This window comes from Rhinopithecus bieti, unplaced genomic scaffold (genome assembly GCF_001698545.2).
Source record: "Rhinopithecus bieti isolate Rb0 unplaced genomic scaffold, ASM169854v2 scaffold_28163, whole genome shotgun sequence".
Lineage (NCBI taxonomy): Eukaryota > Metazoa > Chordata > Mammalia > Primates > Cercopithecidae > Rhinopithecus > Rhinopithecus bieti.
The window spans coordinates 2,112,548-2,121,202 of record NW_016813718.1 but is presented as its reverse complement, the minus strand read 5'-3'; the positions used below and the strand labels follow the sequence as shown (position 1 = coordinate 2,121,202).

The following is an 8,655-nucleotide window of genomic DNA, read 5'->3' as shown; positions in this document are numbered from 1 at the left end:
AAAAAAAAAAAAAAAAAAAAGCTATCATTGTAGAATGCCCAGCCAAGATCAACTATCATTCAAGAGTGGGGATTTTTTTTTTAATCACATCTTCAGAAAAATACAAGAGAATTTATCACTTCTAGAAGAAAATTGAGCTGAGAGGAAGGAGTAGAGTGGACGAATCAATGGTAAGTGAAGAAATGGATGAACATGTGAGTAAATCTAAATAAGAATTGACTGTAAAATAGCAGTAACAATACTGCTGTCTGATTTTTATGGCATTTAAAGACAAAGCAGGGCTGGGCACGGTGGCTCATGCCTGTAATCCCAGCACTTTGGGAGGCCAAAGGAAGAGGATTGCTTGAGGCCAGAAGCTGGAGAACAGCCCTGGCAACATAAAAAGACGCTGTCACTACAAAAATAAAAAAATAAAAATAAAATAACAAAATTAGCCAGGTGTGGTGGTGTGTGCCTGTAGTCCCAGCTACCCAGGAGGCTGAGGCAGGAGGATCACTTGAGCCCAGGAATTTGAGGCTACAGTGAACTATGATCGTGCCACTGAACTCCAGCCTGGGCAACAGAACAAGACCCAATCTCATAAAACAGAACAAAACAAACAAGACCAAAGTGGACCTAAAATGCTAAATACTAGTAACATAAAATTTAGGATGGAGTAATTAAAATAAGAGCATCCTAAGGATACACAGAGTCTAATTAATTGTAAAATTGTTACAGTCATATGCATGAATTATGTATACTTATAGCAACTCACAGTATATAGTCTCTCTTTAATAGAATCTTGATTTTTCATAGGGCAGCACTGTGCCCAGCTAAAAATACATACCTTCCGAGATTCCCTTGAGGCTGAGGTAGCAATGTATTGCAGTTCTGGCCAATGAAATATAAACAGAAGCCTGCTGGTTGACTTCCAGAAAGAATGCTTTGCCCTTTATCCGTTACCCATTTCTCTTCTTCCTACCTAAAATAAGGACGAAATGCTTGGAGGAACAACAGACACCCTGCGACCACGAAGACAGGACAAAGTCACATACTAAGGGTAAGAGAAAAGGATAATTAAATTTAAAAACCCTGGGTGCTTGATGATATCCTTAAAGATGTGTACTAGCTCTGAACTTTTTACTCCAGTCTTCTCATTTCAAAATAAACCCCTAGATGTTTAATCCGCTGTTTTCTATGATGTACAGCCAAGTATAAACCTAAATTGCAGCGTGATACAATAAAAATCAGTATTTGATCTTTGTCCCTGGTTCCTGGCACACACCTCCTAAAACCCTTAGCATCTATGGAGTGGTGAGTATCTTTTGTATGTTAATAAGAGGACTGGTAGTTGACAGTATGTGGACAGATTCAGGAGTCTTGGTCACCTGAAAGACCTAGGCAGGATTAGGGGTTTGAAACTTTCAGCCCCACTCCACCCACAGCCTCCAGGGAAGGGAAAGGGGCTGAAGGTTGAGTTCAACCACCAATGGCCAATGATTTCATTAATCCTGTCTACATCATGAAACTCTCATTAAAAACTACACAAAGGGGTTCAGCGAGTTTCAGAGTTGGCAAACACATCCATGTGCTGGGAAGATGGCAGACCCCAACTTCACATGGACAGAAGTCTTGTGTTTGGGACCCTGCTGGACATTGTCCTATGTGTCTCTTCATCTGGCCATTCACCTGCTCCTTTACAAAAAAAAAAAAAAAAAAACTGTCAGCAAAGTATCTTCCAGAGTTCTGTGAGCCCTTCCAGACAATTATTAAACCTGAAATGGGAAGTTGGTGGGAACCCACAACTTTGTAGCCAAGTCAAACAGAAGTGGTAGTATCTTGGGCACCCAATTTGTAATAGGCACCTGACGTGAGCCCGTAAACCTGTTGAGTCTGACGCTAACTTCACTCAGTAAGTGTCAGAATTGAACTGAATTGTAGGACACCCAGCTGGTGCCCAGAAAGTTGGAAACAGTTGTGAGCAGGGGAAAAAAAAAACCCACCCATTTGGTGTCAGAAGTGTTGTAAGTAAAAACAGTTTAAAATTGGTAGCATTCACAAAATGTTAAAAATTTAAGGATAACCACTCAAAGGAGAGAATTCAAATGTATGTAACTGTTAAAACAATATGAGAGAAAAATAGAAAATTGTCAATATACTAACAGAAAGAAAATAGAAATGAAAGAAGCTAAGAGATTAAAACAAAACATTAAGATATCAATATATGCCAGTCATAACTGTGTTCTAATAATCAATGTAGTAAATGTAAAGAATTAAAATTACTTCTTAAAAGAAACACTAAGATCAAATAAGAAATTCAGCCTTTTGGTTTTTCTAGTAAACACACTTAAAATATAGTAACACAGAATTATTGAAATGAGATCAGAAAAAATATACCAAGTGGTCATTATCCAAAAAAAGTGATAGTAAGTAAAGCATCTTCCAAAGTTCTGTGAACCTTTCCAGCCAATTATTGAAATGGGAGGGTGGTAGGAACCCACAACTTTGAAGTCAAGTGGTGAAGCAATATTAAAGTCAGAAAAAATAAAGAAAACAATTACAAAATGATAAAAAGAAGAATTATCCAGAAAAGTAAAACACCCCTGAACACAAATATACGTAATAACATAGCCAAATATAAAACAAAAGAAAAACTAACAGGTTTACCACCATGGTGAGGGATTTTCAGAGGGGAGGGAACAGGCTTATTGCCCTGGGTAGATGTGAAAGTAGGCAGAGACAAGTGAGTGGAAGTTATGAAGGGGAAGGACTTTGACTCAATCTATGGAGGGACACCTATAACTTTCAGAGCTGTCCAAAATTGAAATGGGCTGCCTTGGGAGGGAGGGAGAACTCCAAAAACATGGTTTTCTAAGCACAATCTGTATGGCTACTCAATGAGACTATTGTCCAAATATTCAAATATCAGACACTTAGCCCCATGAGGGCAGGAACCATGACTGCTTTGTCTACCACTATGTACCTGGTGTCTGAAGCAGAGCCTGGCACAGAACAGCTGTTCTTAAGTGTCTACTGTACGAATTTACTTTCCAGACAAAAAAAAAAAAAAAATGGAGAAAACCACCCCTAGAGTGGCTTTTAATTCAGAGATTCAGTAATTCTTATCTACCCATTCCTCTGCTCTTTGTCCTCATTCCAGTCTGAGGCCCAGGGTCACCAAAAACCCAGGAGACCTGAGGCCGGCCGGGCCTGAGAGGCACAAGCAGGCTGAGGAGTGGACAGAAGAGCAAGGAATGGACAGAAGAGAAGCCTGGAGAATGAAAGCCAACTCTGCAAAGAGCTTCCAAGAGTCTTCCTGCCACAGAAATTCCACTTGGCCACTGAAATGGCCCTGGGCCTCGAGAGAGGTGGCGACAAGCTGCTCACGGCAATGACTTTCAGTCAACATATCTTGCCTGTGCTTCTAAGGGTGGAGATGCAACTGTGAGTAGCTCACTGGGTCAGGCAGGTCACAAACCAAGCTCCTCCCACACAGTGAGTTCACGGAGACAGAGAGAAGGAAGGGAAGGAGGTTCCCGGCTCTAGGGATTCCTTAGGTCAAGGAGGGACAGGGTCCCTGTACTTGGGGACCCTCCAGTCTGATGGGAAGATACAAGTCAACCCTCTTAGAGCCGTAGAATGAATGCCACCTACAGCTCCTCTCTTCAGGAAGGAAATCCAGTCTGATGGAAGAGATATGGCCCTGTTGTATCATTCTTGCCTTCTCACCTATGTCACACAAGGGAGTGAAGGAGGGGGCAGGCCCTGGGATAGGTCTATTTCTGTGGTGAATGGAGGCTCTCAGGGGACATTCCCATAGCCCTGCTGTCGAGGGCCCCTTCCCCTCCCTCCCTCCCCGCCACGATGCCTTACCCAGTGGAATGAATCCGGAGCTCTGAGCCTATTCCTAACACAGGAATGCTGACCCCTTTGTCACATCCCGCTTTCCCTCCAACTTTGTTTTTTGTTCTTTTTCCCACCCAGACTTCCCCTCCCCCCACTTGCCATTTCCCAAGCTCGCCCGGGGAGACTAGACTCAACGGCCCACTGGTGATCTTGTTTTACATGAGACATTTCCAAAAAAGACCAAAAGTCCTTTCCAGGAAAATGCCATTTTAAAATTCAGCTCCAGACACTGCGGCAACATTAGGAAAACAAAGGACTTGGCAGAAAGGTTTTCTGCATGGAGACTTTCTCTCGAAAATACCTTTTCCAAATTGTCTCCAGTGTGGATGACTCCAAGGGTCAGTTCTGGAGCACCCAGGCAATTGCAGACAGAGTCACTTCTGATTTGTACACTGTCCCAGGTCTTTCCTTATCTGATACCACCCTGGGATCTTCCAGGCTTAAACAAGGAGCCCCTTCCAAGGGTCCCCAAAGGAAGCAGCTGTCTCTGAGGGTCAAGAAATAATGCTGCTTCCTCCCTCCAGAGGGGACTCCTTAGCCCCTCTCTTGCCACCATCACTAAGCAGGGGGCCCAGGTTAGGAGCTGGAGGGACATAGTGTGCTTAGTAGAGAGCTTGTCTTCTCTTATCATCCAAGTGAGAGGAATACACAGCTTCCCCGGGGACATACATAGTGGTGTTCCCCTTTTTGCATGTATCAGGTATAATTAATCAGGTTGACGTCACATATATAATAATGGCCATTATTTATTAAATGCTCCTGATGTGTCCACCCATAACCTATTCTTTATGTTTGTTTTACCTCATTTAATCCTGGTAACAATCGTCATGGGCTGAACTGTATCTACCCACTCCCCACCACTCAACAAGACTCCTATGTTGAAGTCCTAATCCCCAGTACCTCTAAATGACTGTGTTTGGAGACACACCCTTAAAATAGGTAATTAAGTTAAAGTGAATCCTAATTAGCGTGGGCCCTAATCCAATAGGATTGGTGTCCTTATAGAAGAGAAAATGCGAACATTGTTAGGCACATGCTGGGAAGCAAGGACACAGCGAGAAGGCAGCCATCTGCAAGCCGAGGAGAAAGGCCTCAGAAGAAACTGGACTTCCTGCCTCCAGAACCATGAGAAAATTAATTTCTGTTGTTTAAGTCATCCAGTCCATAGTATCTTGTTATGGCAGCCTTAGCAAGCTAATACAACACCCATACAATCAATCTTACCATCTTACCATTTTACAGAGGACAAAAAAGTCTCGAGAGGGTATATAACTTTCCCAGCAAGCACACAGCAGAGTTGAAAATGCGTAATCAACTGCGTGACTCTGGAACACAAGGTCTTAGAACTGGATCCTGCTGCTTCTCCTCTGTGCTCTACTATGCATGTGCATGATCCGTTTACTTATTGCTACAAAACAAACCATCCACAATTTATTGGCTGCAAACAACAACATTTATTTTGCTCATGAATCAGCAATTTGGGCAGGGCTTACTGAGAACAGCTCATCCCTGCTCCACTTGGTATCAGCTGGGACAACTTCAAGGATGATCTGAACTCTCAAGCACTCATTTGTCTGACAATTGATGCTGACTGTTAGCTGGGACCTTAGGTGGGGCTGCTGGTCTGAAATTTCATGTGGACTCTCTATGTAGCCTGAGCTTCCTCCTAACATAGTAACTGGTTTCAAAGGCAAGCATCCCGGGAGACAGAGCCAGGCGGAAGCTGTATCTCCCTTCTCTAAACAGCCTTAGCAGACACACAGCATTACTTTCACCACATTCTCTTCCTTAGAAGCAAGTCACTGAGGCTGGTCCATGTTCAAGGGGAGAGGAATTCAATACTACCTCTTAGTGGGAGGAACATCAAGGAATTTGCAGACATGTTTCAAAACCATTACAATGCATGTGCCATTGACACGCTTGAACATATTTTATGTCAAGTGTCTATTTACCAGCAGCACAGTATCATTGAAAGGACATCAGACTGGAAGTTCAAAGTCCTGAACAAGAGCCTGTCCGCTGTATGGGGCTGGGATTTCAACACCCATCTGTGGAAAAAAAAGCAGTACCTGCTTGTTCACTCAGTTCAGCCACTCTCCTCTGTATGGAAATGAGGTCAGTTAACCCCATTCCAGTCTCTAAAACAAATACTAATGCCAGTCAGCAGGTTAGAATGCTGCTCCTGGGGCACTTTATTTGACTCTGAGTTATGATAGCCTAGGTTCTCCCTGTCTCTGTGCCTGAGCCCGTATCTTAGAAATGTAGCAGTCTAGGTATGGAGCACATCCTCAGTACTGGGCACTGTCACTGGTGCTTTATATTTGCTATCTCATTCAGTTATTTCAACCCTGTGAAGGAGGTTTCTTTATGCCCATTTTACAAATGAAGAAACTAAAGTTCAGGACAGGTAAGTAATTTGCCCAAAAGTTAGTAAAGGGCAGAGCCACAACTACGAGTTATGCTGTGGCCAGCTGTCTCCTCCAGGATCTGCTGTCCTGCCCCTGGACTGCCTGCCAGGACATCTGATGGCTTCTGGGTTGTCTGTACCTCTGCTCCTCTTGCCTTTTAGGGCCTCACCATACTTCTTGTTAAACCTTATCCCTGTCCCCTTCATGAACGACTCACTGGACTTCTACCATCCTGTGTTCATCCTCCTGATCTAACTCAGCCTTCTGCATCTGTCCCAGTCTGTGGTGCACAATTGCACAGTGTCCCGGCATAGCTGGAGAGCAATATCAAGCAAGAGAGCATCGCCAATGAAAAAACAAAAGCTCTGGAGTCAGACCGATCTAGATCCAAATGGTGGAGTGAGCGCCACCGTTTATTATTTGTGTATAAAAATAATGACACCCATGTTGCCTCGTTGTGAGGATTTGCAGTGAGTTAACACAAGTATAGGGCTTGGCATAGTGCCTGGCACCTAGCAAATGCTTAGTAAATATTAGTTATCTTTGCTGTTATTATCAATAATACTTGTAAAAGATCCACTAGAGAGCCTAGCATATGGTAGGCATTCAAAAAATGATAGCTGTTAATCTCATTGTTTAAGTCCTGGAAAAGCTACAGGAATTCAGAGAAGGGCCAGATAACAAGGTAGCAGAGACAGAAAACAGGCTGCCCAAGCAACTGCACAGATCTGCAGATCTCTGTCTAATCCTAGAGCCTGGGTATGACTGGCCTTGATTAAGTGGAAACGCCTCCCTACAGAACTCTCATCTTCGTCTGCCTCGATTAGGAGATGACAAGAGCTTCCTGAGCTTGGAAGCCCCTGGGAAGAGGAATTTCAAGAAGGAAAATCAGAAACACCCTGTCCGTGCTACTACTGCCCAGGACCCTCTGCTGTGGCAACATGTATCACTGGCCCACCCCATTGTGCCCTGATTATCTAGTTGTCTTATCGGTCTGTAGTTTCACAGGCTTCATCTGAACCTACAAGTTCTCAGAAAGCGGGTGAATGTGGTCAGAATATGTTTCAGCCTCCCAGCCTCAAGCCCATTCCAGGTTGAGATGTCAACAAAAACAGCAAGCAGGTGGGTGGAAAGCAACCATCAGATGTATAAAAGAAGAACCATTAGATAGCCACACACACGCACTCACACTTGTGAGCATTTGAGAGCTGCGGTGCTGGTGCCCTCTTTTATTTTTCCTGTTGCTACCTTCCCAGGATCCTCACAACTAGATCCACCAATGCTCATAGCTCCTGAGTCAATGCTAACCGAGCTGGGGAGTATGTAAAGTGAGCAGACAAACAGCTTGGAATAATGTCACCAGCTCAGTTACAACTACTTGGCTCCTGTGTTCCTCCTGATTTTCCTTCAAGCCAGATGATCAATGAGGTGACAGGTATTTCCCCCAGACCACTCTCATTTCCCTTTTCCAATCATACATGGATCTGGTGCCCTCTGGAATGACCTCTAAGAACCCACATTCCCGCACCATGTTGCCTCTGAGCCTGAGCTCACCTCTCCCCTCCCCTGAGCCCATTCTGATACAATCAAGCTCTTCTGTCCCTAATTTTGCCTAGGACCCAATTTTCCTCTGTGTAAGTCAGCCATTGCTGTGATAATACTATGTAATAAATCATCCCATAATCTTAGTGGTTATAAAAACAAACATTTTCCCCACTCACAATCTGTGGGTTGGATAGAAGGGCAGTGACTCAGGTGGTGAGCTGGGTACAGATCAGTTCCATCTCTCTCTCCTGGAACCAGCAGCTACCTGGGACAGGCTCTTCTCATTACATATGGAAGCAGCACAAAAACGGGCTAGTGGAAGCTTTCCATGACTCTTAAGGCCTCAATTCAGAACTGGCTCGTTATGTCCATCCATATTCCCATTAGCCAAAGCAAGGTAACTGGCCAAGCTCACAGTTGACAGGATGGGAAAATAGGCTCTACCTCCTCTAGTAGGGTGTATGCAAAGCCGTATGGCAAAGGGAATGGGTGTATAATTCTATTGCAGGGAGGGAGCAGAGAATTGGAATAATCATTCCGTCTCCTACATTTCTTAACCTAGAACTCAGTTACAAGCTCACCTGAGGGAATATACAACTTTTATTTGCCTGCTGGGCCTTCTACCCCTGATCCCAGCCCACTGGCCTAGGATGTGACTCTGAGTGAAGAGGCCTCTCACATGGAGACCCCCGCCCACTTGGCTTCCAGTCCTTGGCTGTCACCAGCATCACTTACTGTGATTCACCCACCTGACTGTTCCTCTTGAATTCTTGAAGAAGCCTACCAGCCTAATTAGCTCCTCAGCCCTTATCTATAC

At 44.1% G+C, this 8,655-nt stretch overlaps 1 long non-coding RNA gene across 1 annotated transcript in view; it reads left to right on the top strand.

The window, feature by feature from the left end:
• LOC108513211 (uncharacterized) overlaps positions 1–4,657 on the top strand; it is a 16,449-nt gene extending 11,792 nt beyond the window's left edge. The window contains exons 2-3 of the long non-coding RNA XR_001880812.1: positions 972–1,039; positions 3,140–4,657. This is a non-coding gene — a long non-coding RNA (uncharacterized LOC108513211). The remainder of the gene's footprint in view (positions 1–971; positions 1,040–3,139) is intronic.
• The last annotated feature ends 3,998 nt before the right edge of the window (positions 4,658–8,655 follow it).